The sequence below is a fragment of the Pelecanus crispus genome, chromosome 2 (genome assembly GCF_030463565.1).
Source record: "Pelecanus crispus isolate bPelCri1 chromosome 2, bPelCri1.pri, whole genome shotgun sequence".
NCBI classification, from domain to species: domain Eukaryota; kingdom Metazoa; phylum Chordata; class Aves; order Pelecaniformes; family Pelecanidae; genus Pelecanus; species Pelecanus crispus.
Window position 1 is genome coordinate 64,618,678 of NC_134644.1, and position 17,559 is coordinate 64,636,236.

The 17,559-nt window shown below is 41.1% G+C and overlaps 1 protein-coding gene across 1 annotated transcript in view; it reads right to left on the reverse strand.

The window, feature by feature from the left end:
- Positions 1 to 17,559, reverse strand: part of TNS3 (tensin 3) — a 121,567-nt gene that overhangs the window by 33,360 nt on the left and 70,648 nt on the right.

Sequence of the window (17,559 nt, forward strand, 5' to 3'; positions counted from 1 at the left end):
TATACAACTACACTTTCTCTTTGTCTCGGATGCTTCCTGGCAGAGACAAATGCAGTCAAACACTGTCTTCAAACTCCTATAAACAATAATTGTTAGAGAAAATTGCTCTCCATAGAAAGCATCCCTGCCTCTGCATAAAAAATGCTATAATCACAGGAAACCTTTGAATGTCCCATTTCCTTCCCGATTTTCAAGTCTTGGAAGCTTTGCTTCTTCAGCCATTTACACTTGCTGAATTAGAAAATAACAAGGATAGTAACATTTAACCAAGAAGGTAACAGCGGCCTGAGATACAACATGAAGGCTGGGTTAAGTGAGAAAGCGTTCATTTCCAACGTAATCTGTGAATGTAATTAGGTATAAACCAGGTAATTAAAATCATTAATATACTCAAGTTTTGTCAACATTTTATCAAATTCACCTTTCGTTAAGATTTTTTTTCATGGAGCTTTCTAACAGAATCAGACTTGGTTATATTTAGGGGGCTGTTCATCAACAAAACCTCTTTGACATGGACGCTTTTAATGACAAACAAAAGGCATTTGACACAAAAACTCACCTTTTGTTTGTCCTTCTGTCACAAGTTCAAAGTTTCAACCAGCTGAGATGAGTTCCAGGGGAGAAAAAAAAAATTCTGAAACTCTAAAGCCAGGAGATATAAAGGGCCAGACTGAAATTTTATTGCATACAAAAGCACAGAAGTGAGAGTTAGGAAGGGAGAGGGGGATGTTGAATGTCTCAGGTGAGGAACTGGTTGGATTGAGGTGAGAGCAGTTTGTGAGATAATGCCATCCCAAAAGGAGATAGTCTGTTACTTGGCAAGGAGAATTGGTTTCATGGCTATGCCAGACACAGCACAAAGATCAGGTCCTCCATCCTCTGCGAGGTGGTAGTATTTACTCACATAGCAAGGCCTGTGTACAGTTCTCCTAAGTAAAGTGCACAAGATTCACAGTTTCATCAGAACCATCACACTGCAAGATCTATCCAAAGACAGCTTAAAATGCAGGGCTCGAATTGTAACATGCACCTTTCTCCAACAGGAAACGCTGCAGGAGGGTGGCTATGCTGTGGCCCTCAGATGCAAATTCAGCAAATTCCACAATTTGTGAAGGAATGGCATACATTTCCCTTCTACTCCCATGATTGACAGAAATGTGAGAGTAAATCTCAAGTGATAGTGTATTTTAGGTTTTGTCTGCTAGGTGTCTCAATATGAACAGCTTTGTGAAATAGCATGCCTAACTCAGGTGTAGAAAAACACAGGTTAATTTAATTTTCTCCTCCTCTGCAAGAGGAAATAAACACAAAGAGAATCAACACAGGGGAGAACAGCATCTTAAAAAACATAGAGCAATATGGCCTTTGGACTGTAAACACTTAGGTGGGACTGAATGTGTATTTCCTCTACATCCTCACTCAACACTGGCAGGTCTGTAATTCTGAAATTACAAAACATGTTTGACTTGTGAATACAGCAGACAGGACCTTCCCAGGCACCCAAACACAGGATCATTTTAAGGCCTCAAATGTTTTGAAAATGTGTGCTCACAGCTGTACTTCAGTTTTTGGAGCTTTCTTCAGCCTTCCCTCAAACTACATGGATTACTCTGGCACATCACAGTCAGAGTGCCACGTCATGTAGTAGGAGGCCTCACCCTGTAAAATTTGAAAAAGCTTGTTTCATGCAATCATAGCAAGGGAACTAGTTGTTCCCATGGATTTTTGTTAATTTAAGCTTTTCCAGACAGAAGGACTAGTAACATTTCAAAAATGCATGCTACCCACGTGCACTGCTAACTAGCATCAACAGGTACGTGTAAAAACCATCCACATCTGCCAGACTGCCCACTCATCCAATCCTGTGTTTCTGTTAAAATGCTGATAAATTTCTGCCAATAGCTTATCTCTTGCATCTTCAGAACAAGCCAAAATTAGTGGTAGACTTCTCAGCTTCACGTTCTTCTCTTTTTTATGTATGTGTAAGATATTACTCCTATATACTTCAATGAATATACACATAGATAGTTATCCGTCAAATGACAGATTTATGCAGGGAAATGCATGACTTCTTCCCCACTGAAAGGGAAAAATAGAAACCAACTCTCCAAAACTTAGTGCTTCAGAAACCTCTCTATCAATTTTTCACTGGCTCTTAGAGGAAAAACAAAAGAAAAAAAACAACCACCCCCACCACCCACCAGTGTATTATCAGGGTGTATTTCAAGTTTAACTGAAGGGGCACATCTGCTTTGAGACTGTGATCAAAACTTACAAAACTGAATGCTTGTAGAAACACATTTTTTCCTGTGTAATAATTTGATTATGTAAACAACTTTTTTTTTTGCATTTACAACTTCAAAATTACAATGTCTATTTTATCGCCTAAGTTTTAGAAATGATGCATTCTCATAGATACCAGTGAAGATAATGAAAAACTGTGTCCAGCTCCTTTGGAAATGCCATCATCTTTTCAGCTAATAGGTGCATATTCCAAGTACAGTCAGTTATCTTGGACAGTAATTTAAAAACCCCTTAAAATAAATAAATTAATACCAGATAATGCTACTGCTTTCTCTCAAGACAAAATGCCTTTGGACTAGAGCTACAGGAAGGATGTAAGCTGCACACTGCACAACTAAACTTTCAGATGTCTTGCTGCTGAATGGAATTTAAAGCCTCAGGGCACAAGCCTGGATTTGCCATGTAATAGATGGGAAATGAGAGCTTTGGAAGAATCACATTCATTTGGTCACCTAAGGCTAGGTAATAAACACTGCATAAAGGAGGCTTTACGCTACTGTAGAAAGCTGACAATTCCAGACCAAAGGAATACTTTTACACAAGTTTCACTCTTACAGACTTTCAGTAGTCTATTAGAGTTAGCCCTTTATCCTATTCACAGGGCCTCCTCTAAATCAGGCCAGATTTGAATTCAAGTTTTTCTCCTGTGAGAAGCCTGCTCTACCATTATTTCTAACTAACTTGTATTAAATAGTAGTGTGTATGAACTAAGCCAGAAAAAGAAATTTGGCTCAAAAGCATCATAGTTTTCAGACTTGCATAGAAAAGCCTGGTTCAAGTCCTGCTGATAATCATGCAGAAGACTGAGACAATCTTGGACCTCTCCCATGACATACGAATATTCTAGTTGGCTATTAGATTTGCATGGAAAAAGCTCCTAAATGTGATTTAGAAGTGTCTAAGATTTAGGTTCAGCTGGTGGAAAATGGAGAAGACAATCACGCTTGTAAATGCCACTAGCTTTAATAGCAAGACTGTACAGACCTGCCAAGACCTGAGTGATCACATACGTCACTGCACTTTAGTCACAGCATTTACTTTGCTGGTTGCAATGCTGATGCCCACTGAACTCACAGCCCTCCGCCCTGGGTGGCGGGAGTAGGAGGAGGATTCCTCAGACTGTAAAGTGCCAGAGCTGCGACCATCAGTGCTTACACTCCCTTTGCTTTGGTATTCTCTTCTGGGGACCCATGGGCCTTTTCTGAGCTGCTTTTCCTCTCAGAGTAACTCAACCTGAAGTTTCCAAAATGCATCAATTTCCTGAATGATGTCTAGAAACAGTTCTTTGACATGCACGTATTTACAAGTCTCTTCATGCATCTACTTGGTAAGCTGACTCTGGTGCTTAGCAATGATCCAAATAGATTGGTTGTATACCATGCTCCCTGACAGAACAAATATAAACTGGAATGAAATTTCTAGAACAAATACTGCATACAGAGGACATATTTTGAACATAGTCCACATTCTCTGTTTTGTTTTCTAATGTTTTCTTAAACTCTGTCTTCTTTTTCAAACATCCTTTATAATAAATTCATTGCCAAAATATTTGTGGCAATTGAACACAGGCAGGCAGAGTTTTCAAATTGCTAGGCTGCCACCCAGACATAGAAATAAATGGTAACATAAAAGAAATAAAATCTAAGCACAGCAGAAACATTTTCATTAACATTATACTTTGCTGCTTCATATAGTGTTTGAGCTTGATCTTGTAATTTCAAGGCATGTGAGTGCAGGATAAGGTCACTCTTACACAGGTCTCAGCTTATTAAAATGCACAGTTAACGCATACCTTAGTACTAGGCCTTTTTATCAACTTTCTGAGCGTGCCATCTCCCAACTGGGCACCAAATCAGCTTGCAGAGAATTACAACCAACAGGCACCCTTCAAAAGCACTGACTGAAAGGTATTAATAACACACTCTCTTTTGACCAGGTATGAAAGCATTGAAGTAACAACAATGAAAAAAGAAAGCCACAATCGATGTGTAATCTCAAACTTTTTTAAAAATACTCCCACTGTTTTCCAGAACAAAAAATATTTTGCTAATCTTTGGGTAACATTTTGCTGTGACCAAGTGTAGAATGGATTAATAATCTAATGCATCCCATTTTAGGAAATTAGGAGCTGCATCTATTCTCTACCCTCAATACAGAGGGGTTCTTGAGTGCTCAGAAAAAACAACCTTTTCTTGGTGTCATTTATTCCAATTTTTGCATTAAACAGTTTTAACAAAATAAACACAATATAAACTTTACTGTCATTTATATGAACCAAATTTCTGATATTGGTGGGTAAATGTATACAAATGAATGCTCAGCTTGGCTCCAGTATTTAAAGACATATGAATGAATGTTCCATTAACATTAACTTCTTATACTTTTCATTAACTTGTTCTACATTTATCTTAAAAAAACAAACAACAAAACAACCAAAACCCCACAGTGTAAACAAAAATCTGAATATAATACATGACAACAACAAGAAACCACATTTTTTTCCAGGATTTTTGAAAGCAATAAAACTCACATGGTGCAATTTCATCTTCTTATAAAGAAGTCTGTATAATATTTCTATTGTAATTTTTATTTCCTAGAGTTTACCTGGTACACAGATCAATGCAGGGATTCCAATGACTATCCCACAGATCCAGAACATCTCACCTGCAGCACTACATTATCTTCATAGCCGTTTTATAATCTCCCAGCAAAGAATTTAATTTTCATTTACTTTATTCTTGAAGCTTTCTGGACAAATTCTTAAAACATTGTGAGAGCACTGACACAAACTGAGAATATTCAGGAAATCCAAAGACAATAGCGGGCACAAACTAGCAGTGTAATTGAAACGCCTTCACATTGTTTTTCTTGAAATGCTACAGATGCAGTGCTATACAGACTTAATTTTATTTACATCCCATTTAGAGTTTGTGTTTTTAACACAGTGTTTGATGAAGGCCTGAAAAAAGCCAGGAATCTATTCTGCTTTCTGTATTAATTCTTCTTAACATACCTTCACTACATCCCTCAGCCCCAGCTATAGCAACTCTACTCCTCCCCCAGCTTCCTTCCTGCTGTTTCTCCCCCAACACATAGTTTTTTCCTCTCTAGGAATTTACTCCCACTTTTCCCTTTCCAAGTGCTACGTTGGTGCCAAACCTTCTGCGAATGAAAGGGAAAAAATTCAATGTACCTGTGGCCCCTCAGGGACCCTAAAGTCACTTGGGAAAAAGGTATATAAATATTAGAGAAATCTCGTATCAGGTTGTCAGAGCAGGGCATGATGGAAGAGGGCAGGAAGTGAAAATAATGAAAGCAAACTGACAATTCCAAAGGCTACTAAAGGAATTGTGTGATTTTTCAAGACTTTTTGAAAATAAGTAAGCAAAATGCAGACAATAAGGATTAACCTTAAAACCAATACTTAAATCAGAAGTTTTAATTGTTTCTTGTAAACATCTGTTTGTTGGTTAAAATACCTATGTAGTTAAATAAATATAACAAAATGAAGCACCACTTCATCTGTTTACAAAGAAAAATACCAACACACAACTGGTTTTGCAAAATGGTAAACAGAGAGAAAGAGAAAGGGAGGGAGCACACAAGTGAGTACTCACCATATAATCTTGTGCAATTTACTAACCATGACAGCAAGTATCTTATGCAAACTTCATTTTTACAGAGAACAGAAATATACTAAAGGTGATACTCCACAAGCTCAATACCTATCACTTGATAAACATAACCACTACTTAGAATGAATCAAGCAACTCTGAATTTTTAATTTGCTTTCTGAAATGTCAGATAAATGGTGGGCCACTTATTTTTCCAAGTTGTTACTGTAACTCATAAGTATATTTAGTACATTTATTAGTAGCATATTTGTGTGCTTCAAATGGTAATGCTGACAGTGTACAATGAACAGAGATTAAAGCAACACAGCCTTTCATACAAGTCATGAGCTTTTTTTCTGTATCATTTTGAAATGGTGGCAAGTCCTCAAATTGCCCACATATTTCTAATAGCTAATACAAATTATGAGGGTTCACTGGTCTCTCTCATGTTTATTTTGCAGTCACCAGTGAAGCATTTCATCATATAAACGCATTAGACAAAATGCACAAAGCTCAGGTCCCACCCCTACCATTTCCCTTATATTATTGCGTTTTTTCCCCTCAAATGTTTTGTTACACAGGAAAATCATGCAGAAGCAGCATGCTTTATAATTTGCTGAAAATGCCACAAGGTTCGTGGTCATCCTGTTATGCACTGTGAGTAAATTCTATGCTTGTGAGACATCTGTTGAAAAGAGTCTGTCCTAAATACTCACTGGTCTTTCTTTGGTGGCAGGCGTTTCCATTGTTGTGGTACAGTGCAGCCATGTGGGGCACTGAAAGCCACTGATGACCAAAGAGTCTTTGAAAAGCTTGGGAGCATCTGCAACACAGCCTTTGAAGACAGAATCAAAGCCTTAATATTGTGTGGCTGTCAACTGCCAAGATATGCGGTGAAGAGAGTTTCTAGTGGACTGTATTGCCAAACATGCAGGTGCTGTTTTTTGTGTTGCTGCTCGTTCCAGGTTTTTCTCAGTTAATAACACCTTTTGTAAAAAGGCAGTTGTTTCATTTTAAATTCACAGTGTTATAAAAAGTGAGTCAAGACCAAACAAACAGTAGACAGACTGGGTTAAAGTGAGGTAACCCAAATAAAGGATAAAGTCTACAGGGTGGGTCTTCTGGAAGTAGAACCTCTCAGCAGTTTAATGGTTTCAGCATGGGATCAAGGAGCAGTCAGGCCTGTTGAGCTACCATTGATGGAAGACTTAAAATGTATAAGAGACTTCAGAGATGTCCTGAGCTAAAAACCTTATTCACAGGGCATTTCTGTCACAAGAGCTACTATTCCTTTAACATGGTTCAACATTTGACTTGAGGACAAAAATCAGTGGGTGAGAAAGCGTAGAGCTTGTTTCTACATTTAGGGTCCCTGCCATTTGGATACTCACTTCCCTGTGAGAAAAGTCAATTCACATTTGCTGTTTTAAGCGGAAGGCTCCATGTAACTTTTCAGCAGTGTCTTCGTGCAAATGGATAATGGAGACAGTGCCAACCAGCCTCTGAGAAGGCTATTAACTTGCCCTTTTTAGAGGGACAGTCTCAGTTCTTGTATTTGCTTATCAATCAGCACCTTCCCTGCATGGAATGAAAAGTCATCCAGTAAAACCAAGAAAAAAAGAGCAATGTGAATACTTTCACAGAAGGTGAAACACACAGTATAAACCAGAAAGTCTTTCCAAATCAGTAAGTGATTCATTTTCCAATGCAATTTTAACAGAACAGGATATGGCTTAAAGCTTGTTCTGATCTGCATTCACAGTGTTTCTGTCCAGATGGAAATCCTGCTACGAAAGTGAGGGTGGGAGGAACAGGTGACGGTGACTAGCTTCACCGATCTCTTCAATGTAATGGCTGAAGCACCTAACCATCCTTTTTTTTTTTTTTTTTTTTTTAAATTTTGCAGGATTATAGAGCAGCCACACATAGAATTATGTACTTGTGCACTAGATTATGCATTCTGCTAGCACTCAAAGTCAACGTATTTTCTATGACCATCTGTAGCACATGAATTTGTCTCATGTTCAACATGATGTTCAACCTGTAGGTCACACCAAACCCCAGCCCCTGCAGAAGTTTAACGGTAAAATGTTCTTACAGCCCCGCAAGCTAAATATCTTTGTCTTGACATAAGCATCAGATTTGAAGATTTTTTGATTCTGTGATCAGATACAACATTGGCTACAAACCAAAATATATTCATGTTCCAGAATATTTTATCAAACTATAGTAACCAAACCCAATGCAAGACAGAATATACTTTAGACAATGAGCTTTCTTATGAAAATTCAGTAACAAGAATGGCATCCTCTGTCACCTTTAACATATCAGCCAAAGAAAAACACATTTGTATTGTCCCACTGCTTCTTCACCACATATTATCTTCCACGGACTTGGCACTCCCTAACTTTTTATACTCAGGTATGTTTATTTGTATTCCTTACTCCCCTGAATCAATGACATGTAAGAATTTTTAATGAGTGGCTACAATATGTACAGGTTTTGTAAAGCTTTATGTAGAAACACATAACATGGCTATAAACAAAACCAGTCCATATTTAGCTAGCAAAATGGATTAATCTTGAAATCATTTCATTCTTACCTCTAAGCCAGAGAATAAAGCTTTGGTAAGTTGATCAGTGTGCACTGGGAGAGTACCTCCCATGAAAATCTTAGCCAAACTGACTGGTGGGAAAAAAAGTTCAATTAAAGCTGATTACCAAACAGCTGAGTTATAGACACTTAAACTATAAGTATTTTGGTTAGTATCACTCACTAAAAGCAGGCACAGACTACAAGTATTTCAAGTTATTTTCAATTTCAATTTGGTTCTTCTATTACAACATATTTTGCACCATTCAGACTGATGCGAATTAAATGAAACCGTTAATCTACTCAGCACACAAGATGGAGCATTATTACCTTTGCTGTGAATTTGGATTACCAGACTGATATTGTTCATAATAAGCATTGCTTCTTTCTCTGCAGGCCAGACAAGATACAAAATTCCCATCTTTGTATTTGAAAGGTATGTTAAGAACTGTATTATAATCAGTAGCACAAAGGGAAGGAGGTCTGTGACAATAAAGACTTGAAAATACATCAAGTCATCTCCAAACTTTGTGCCATAAGAAGTTTGTATAAAGGTTAGTTCTACTGAACTGAATGTGTCAATGAAAGTAATGCAGGGCATTCCATGTCCTCTTTCTGGAAGACCTGATTAAGTTCATGTTGGTAGAACCCAAACAGGAGAACTGAGTCCTTTCCTACTTGCTCCTGAACCCTATGGAGGCTTCGTATGTGCTAGTAGGTATATTTTATCATAATAAAGAAACATTAGCTGTTTCATTATAAAAATATTGTGGAGATGACCACTGTATTTAGCCATGAGATAAACATGTCAAGGTCAATTGCAGGACAATGAAAAACATAACATAACATGAGACCTCATCTGGAGTACTGCGTCCTGCACTGGGGCCCTCAGCACAAGAAGGACATGGACCTGCTGGAGCGGGTCCAGAGGAGGGCCACCAAAATGATCCGAGGGCTAGAACACCTCTCCTATGAGGCCAGGCTGAGAGAGTTGGGGTTGTTCAGCCTAGAAAAGAGAAGGCTTATTGCGACCTTCCAATACTTAAAGGGAGGATGGGGAGAACCTTTTTAGCAAGGCCCGTTGACAGAACAAGGAATAATGGATTTGAAGTAAAGAAGAATAGATTTAGACTAGACATAAGAAATAAATTTTTTACAATGAGGGTGGTCAAGCACTGGAACAGATTGCCCAGAGAGGTAGTGGGAGCCCCATCCCTGGAAACATTCAAGGTCAGGTTGGACGGGGCTCTGAGCAACCTGATCTAGTTAAAGCTGCCCTGCTCACGGCAGGGGGGTTGGGCTAGATGACCTCTAAAGGTCCCTTCCAAAGCAAAGCATTCTATGATTCTATGATAACATGTGTATCTGCCTTGTAGTAAACATCACAAATTTCTTATCTCTACTTGTTTTTTTAATTGCTCATTAATAGCCTCAATGTTTCAAACAAACAAAACACCACAAAAGAAAACAACACAACCCAAAAAAACCCAAACCCAAAGCGAACAACAGCAAAAACCAAAATGCACCTTTGTTTCCAGGAGGACAGAGCTTATGATAACCATCCATTGAAGTGGATGCACTGATGTTCTAAGCAAATAAACCCAGATGTGTGGAAAAGTTCCATACCTATCTTAAGGGGAAGAGAGGAAGGCAGGTACAAATAAATATTATATGAAAACTTTTCATACCGTGGAGAAAGTTTTTGCACATCATAAACTGGGAATTTTTCCCTCTCTCAAATTAGTATCACTTTTATTCTCTATGCTATTAACCCTCCTGACACACAGAAAACATTTTCAGTTCAGAACCTTGACTTTTTTTTTAATTGAACAATTAAGCAGTAGGTTTCATTTCCCTTGCAACTCAGTGATTGGAAGAAATTACAATCCTAGAATAACAGTATGAAATTGTAACAGTTTAAAATTATAATCAGTAATAGAATTATCCAGTAATGAGGATATCTGTTAGGTTGTGTTCATGTTCTGAGAGATATACGAAACACTCATCACTCTACTGGGTGATCTAACAGACTAAGCCTATGTTAGTCAATCAGAGGAATTTAGGATTACAATGCCTCTGTCAGATAAAAACAGAGTCTGTATGAGAAAAAACATGGAAATATGCCACTGTCTGGTCTTGAAGAGTTCTATGACAGCATGAGGAGAAAAGATGACCTTCTGACAATTTTTAGAAAAGATGCAACTTGTACGTGTAACACAAGCTTTGAGTACAGTACCTAGGCTAAGCTCCATGGCGGGTATGAAAAGGCAAGGCTTTACGCATGCTTGAAGGCTCTGAGATTCCTCATACAGGCAGCAGTGCTATCATTCCACCACATGCACTGCTTGAACTATGCAAGTTTACTTAGGCTGTTCAGAAAAGATGGAAAAACAGGACATCATGTCTTCTCTTTGTCAGTACATGGACAAAGAATTATAGACAATCTTCCCTTGTTCCACAGATCCCTGCCTTCTGCTGCAAGACAGTGCCTGTCTGTGAATGCAGATTTTCTGCAAAGCTCTGTCTATGCTTTGGCCAGGGCTAAAGAAGGGGCAGCTCCTCATGTCCAGCCTGAAGGGTGGAGTTGCCAGGGTGGTTAGCCAGAGTTCAGTCTCTGGCAAAGAGCTTGCTACGGTTTTATTTGTTACTTCTATACACAAAGGGACTTCAAATAGCTCTATGCTGTCTGAAACAAGAGAGCCTTTATAAGCTTCAAAACGGCCTACCAATAGTGCTTCTGTTCCTTCGCTGATGTGTGGGACTCTCCCGTGGGATATACAATGGCTATTGTGTTACTCAGAGAGCTGTATCTGGGTTCTATCTGGAGCCTGCTTTTTTGTGGGGTATTTATAAAACTATCCAATTTATAGACTGCTCAAGTTTGTCTTAAGAAACAAGGGGTCTTTCAAAAGATAATTCAGAATGAACTCTGTGTGTGCTGTATTACTTGCAAGCTATGTAAAGTGAGAAAAAGGGCAATGAAACTATGGCGGCAAGTGATCACTGGAGCAGCAGTGCTGACACGAAAGGACTGCATGCCTGAACACAGACTAAGGGAGGTTAAACTTAGAATCATAGAATCATAGAATCATCTAGGTTGGAAAAGACCTTTAAGATCATCCAGTCCAACCATTAACCTACACTACCAAGCCCACTCTAGACTAATCAAGGGTAGACCAGACTAAACCATATCCCGAAGTGCCACATCTACCCGTTTTTTAAACGCCTCCAGGGATGGTGACTCCACCACCTCTCTGGGCAGCCTGTTCCAATGCCTGACCACCCTTTCCGTAAAGAAATTTTTCCTAATTTCCAGTCTAAACCTCCCCTGGCGCAGCTTAAGCCCATCTCCTCTTGTCCTATCGCTAGCTACTTGGGAGAAGAGCCCAACACCCACCTCACTACAACCTCCTTTCAGGTAGTTGTAGAGAGCGATAAGGTCTCCCCTCAGCCTCCTCTTTTCCAGGCTAAACAACCCCAGTTCCCTCAGCCGCTCCTCATAAGACTTGTTCTCCAGACCCTTCACCAGCTTCGTTAGAATCATAGAATAGAATCATAGAATCATCTAGGTTGGAAAAGACCTTTAAGATCATCCAGTCCAACCATTAACCTACACTACCAAGCCCACTCTAGACTAATCAAGGGTAGGCCAGACTAAACCATATCCCGAAGTGCCACATCTACCCGTTTTTTAAACGCCTCCAGGGATGGTGACTCCACCACCTCTCTGGGCAGCCTGTTCCAATGCCTGACCACCCTTTCCGTAAAGAAATTTTTCCTAATTTCCAGTCTAAACCTCCCCTGGCGCAGCTTAAGCCCATTTCCTCTTGTCCTATCGCTAGCTACTTGGGAGAAGAGCCCAACACCCACCTCACTACAACCTCCTTTCAGGTAGTTGTAGAGAGCGATAAGGTCTCCCCTCAGCCTCCTCTTTTCCAGGCTAAACAACCCCAGTTCCCTCAGCCGCTCCTCATAAGACTTGTTCTCCAGACCCTTCACCAGCTTCGTTGCCCGCCTCTGAACACGCTCCAGCACCTCAATGTCTTTCTTGTAGTGAGGGGCCCAAAACTGGACACAGTATTCCAGGTGCGGCCTCACCAGCGCCGAGTACAGGGGGACAATCACCTCCCTGCTCCTGCTGGCCACAGCATTCCTGATACAAGCCAGGATGCTGTTGGCCTTCTTGGCCACCTGGGCACACTGCTGGCTCATGTTCAGCCGGCTATCTACTAACACCCCCAGATCCTTTTCGGCCAGGCAGCTTTCCAGCCACTCCTCCCCAAGCCTGTAGCGTTGCATGGGGTTGTTGTGACCGAAGTGCAGGACCCGGCACTTGGCCTTGTTGAACCTCATACAGTTGGCCACGGCCCATCGATCCAGTCTGTCCAGGTCCCTCTGCAGGGCCATCCTACCCTCGAGCAGATCGACACTCCCACCCAGTTTGGTGTCGTCTGCAAACTTACTGAGGGTGCACTCGATCCCCTCATCCAGATCATTGATAAAGATATTGAACAAGACTGGCCCTAAAACAGAGCCCTGGGGAACACTGCTCGTGACCGGCCGCCAACTGGACTTAACACCATTTATCACTACTCTCTGGGCTCGGCCACCCAACCAGTTCTTTACCCAGCGAAGAGTATGCCTGTCTAAGCCGTGAGCTGCCAGCTTCCCGAGGAGGATATTATGCGAGACGGTGTCAAAAGCTTTGCTAAAGTCGAGGTAGATGACATCCACAGCCTTTCCATCATCTACCAGGCGGGTCACCAGGTCATAGAAGGAGATCAGGTTGGTCAAGCAGGACCTGCCTTTTGTGAACCCATGCTGGCTGGGCCTGATCCCCTGGTTGACCTGTACTTACCTGTGGAGTTCGCTCAAGATGAACCTCTCCATAATCTTCCCCGGCACCGAGGTCAGGCTGACAGGCCTGTAGTTCCCCGGGTCCTCCTTCCGGCCCTTCTTGTAGATGGGCGTCACATTGGCAAGCCTCCAGTCATCAGGGACCTCCCCTGTTAACCAGGACTGTTGATAGATGATGGAAAGTGGCTTGGCAAGCTCCTCTGCCAGCTCCCTCAGTACTCTTGGGTGGATCCCATCCGGCCCCATAGACTTGTGAGCGTCCAGGTGGCATAGCAGGTCATTAACTGCTTCCTCCTGGACTATGAGGGCTCCATTCTGGTCCCTATCCCTATCCTCTTGCTCAAGGGCCTGAGTACCCTGGGGATGACCAGTCTGGCTGTTGAACACAGAGGCAAAGAAGGCGTTAAGTACTTCAGCCTTTTCCTTGTCCTCGGTGACAATGTTCCCCCCCACATCCAGCAAAGAATGGAGATCCTCCTTGCCTCTCCTTTTATTGCTGATGAACTTATAAAAGCATTTTTTATTGTCTTTTACAGCACTGGCCAGATTGAGTTCTAGCTGGGCTTTTGCCTTTCTAATTTCCTCCCTGCAGGACCTAACAAGATCCCTGTACTCCTCCTGAGCTGCCCGCCCCTTCTGCCAAAGGCGGTAGACTCTCCTTTTTTCCCTGAGTCCCCGCAAAAGCTCCCTATTCAGCCAGGCCGGTCGATTTCCCCGCCGGTTGGTCTTACGACACACGGGGACAGCCCGCTCCTGCGCCCTTAAGACTTCCTTCTTGAAGAGGGCCCAGCCTTCCTGGACCCCTTTGCCCTTCAGGACCGCCTCCCAAGGGACTTTCCCAACCAGGGTCCTGAAGAGGCCAAAGTCTGCCCTCCGGAAGTCCATGGTAATAGTTTTGCTGCCCCTCCGCTTGGCATCACCCAGAATTGAGAACTTTATCATGTCGTGGTCGCTAAGCCCGAGACGGCCTCCGACCTCGACATTTCCCACAAGCCCTTCTCTGTTGGTAAACAGCAGGTCAAGCGGGGCACCTCCCCTGGTAGGCTCGCTTACCAGCTGCATTAGAAAGTTATCCCCCACATGCTCTAGGAACTTCCAAGACTGCTGCCTCTCTGCTGTGTGGTATTTCCAGCAGATGTCTGGCAAGTTGAAGTCCCCCATGAGAACAAGGGCTAGCGATTGCGACACTTCTGCCAGCCGCTTATAGAATGCCTCATCTACCTCTACATCCTGGTTGGGTGGTCTATAGCAGACTCCCAACAGGACATCCGCCTTTCCAGCCTTCCCCCTCATCCTTACCCATAAGCATACCACCTTGTCATCACCACTGTCAAGCTCTATGCAATCGAAACACTCCCTAACATACAGAGCCACCCCACCGCCTTTCCTACCCTGCCTATCCCTTCTGAAGAGCTTATAGCCCTCCAGTGCAGCACTCCAGTCATGAGAGTCGTCCCACCACGTTTCCGTGATGGCGACTATGTCATAGCCATCCTGCTGCACAAGGGCCTCCAGCTCCTTCTGTTTGTTGCCCATGCTACGTGCATTGCTGTACATGCACTTAAGCTGGGCTGTCGATTTTGCCCCCAATGTTGCCATGCCGCCCCTGGGCTCCTTACTAGCGGGCCTGTTTATATCCCCTTCCCCCTTCAACTTGTTCCTCTCTGAGAAAGAACAAGGCTCTGGAAAGAAATCCTGCTCTTTCTAGCTGGCACAGGCAGGGAGTCTTAAAGAAATGTATGGGCAGAAAGAAGAGGTAGGGCATAGCTAATAAAAGGGAGACAGATACATAACACCACTGGACTGACTTTCCCTAACAAAGTGGTTTCACCTGGAAAGAAAATTAAGGTTTCTAGGGCTAATAGAGCACCATTTTATACAGGGTTGTGTCAGGCTTCAGTGAAGCCTTCACTTCAATAAATAGTTTAAGAATCAGAATTAGATAAATTCAAGATATAAGGTATACAGTTTACAACAAGAATAACTTAAAAAAGAACAGGTAATTTTATCATTTTGTACACATGAAGACTGGATGTCATTGTAATTCTTGAATATAGAATACACAAAACTATATACTGTTCTTTTAAAACTTACGCTTTTATACTTTTCTAAAACCATATTAGTTCTCCCTTGATAAGCACTAACTACACCAAAAGCTGTTCTCTACAAGGAAGTGGGGAGAAAATAAGACTAATATATCTAGATAATTGGTAGCCAGATGTTACAGCATCCTCACTACTAACTTGGAACACAGATGAGTAGGAAAGCTGAGATACAGAACAAAACAATTTTGAATTCAAGGGTGATCTGAACTGAGACAAAAGGGGCAATATCTTAATGGCAGAAATTAAGACTATAGAGTCCATGACTCCAAAGGCCTCAACCTGTTGAAAATCTCTGGAGAAGTCAGTATGTCTCCAAACTTCTACAAAAATAAAAACCACAAAAGCATTTAAAAGAAGAGCAAGGCTGCAAAGGAAAGTGCTAAAAATTGGGGCTGTAAGAATTCTTGCAAAGTGCATACTGTTAGAGTCACCTTTGTCGCATGTGCATTAGAGCAGTCTCAACCACAGGAACAGCTACTTCTGTTCCCTTCAGATTCTTGGCCTCATTCAACATACACAACACAACACTCTTGCTCTGGCCATGAATTAGGGAATGGCAGCAATAGTAATGAGAAGATGTCGTCTTCACTTCTTGCCAAAGTCAGAAGACACAGAAGCAAGTAAATACAGTAAATAGATACTTACTGTAGATTCAGACAATAAAGTAGAATAGTGAAGGAAAAAGAGAGAAAAGAAAAAAACATTTAAAGTAGGATTCTAATATTGCCTCTGGCAATAGAAGTTTCTGTGCTCTGGTGGGAAAGTCACCCCAACTAACATTTCTTAGAGGCGCTCACTAATGGTGTATTGCATGTTTTCTAGCTGACCCACCTCATACACCTTTAACCTTTCCTGTCAAAGTATGTTATGTTTGTGGCTAGAAGCAAAGCCATAGGGAGCCGAGCACTTAACCTGCAGCATTCAGTACACTTTGAGCATAATTTTTAAAGGGGCATTCAAAGGGAGAATTACGTGCTTTGGTCTAAGCTAGAGTAATTATTTTCAGTGACCCATTAACTCAGTATCTAAACCCAGCATTTGAGAGCTGGCAGCATTTGGAATTAAGCAGGAGAATCACCAACAAAATAGAGAAATACACTGAAAGCCACAAAGTTTTCCAGGGTGAATCCTAATTCTTAGCAACAGCGATGGAAACCATTTAACAAAGTGTTCAGTAGATTAATTCCATGTAAGCAACCTGTAATTGATTTACTGAAGTTGCCCTCAGGAGGGTATCTACCACTTAATTGTTTAAGAGTTGAGAGAGTAAAGGGCAAAGCCACAGCAACTGAACCATAAAGAGATGTCTTGAACTGGGTAGAAGATTGCTTTATTACTAAAGATAATTTTATTCTGTGTTGATGTTATTTGCTTTTGATAACTATTAAATGAGGCAAATTAAACAGGAAGTTTTTTTTCCCCCAAAGTTAAAAACACAATGCTAACTATTATTGCATCAAAATCCACCATCAAGTTTATGGAAACTCTACTATCAAGATCCTGCCTGAGAAGACAGACATAGCGTAAGCAATAAAACTATATACACACATGAATTATCATCTGAACATCTTCTAATGCAAACAATTTAAAGGAATGTCTGTGATTTTTATCCAGGTTTTAAATAAATTATGTTGGCTTCCTTCCATGTCCACCACTTTCTGATGCAGTCATATGAAATACTTTTTTTCTTTTTAAGCTTACTGTTTTAAAATAACTTCACCCAGAAAAGGTAACAGCTAACAATAGCTTTGCTGCTGTTTTTAGCAGCAAAGAGTTAAGACCTCAAAGAAGAATCCTTTATTATTAAAATTAATAGGTAGATCACATTAAATCTTTAATCATATAATCACCTATTACCAACTACTTTTCCATGCTTGTGCATTTACAAACCGTATTGTGGAAAAAAAAAAAATCTCCAGAACGTTCATTCCTTTGATTAAGGATCAACTTGACTCCAGCACAGCTACTGCCAAGCTCTTTTGTCAGCTTCATTTGCCTGGCAGGATAGCAACATGGATATCACCCCTCTTTCCTCAGATGGAGGCAAAACCTACTAAAAATCACAAGGAACTCAAGTCTCCTGACAG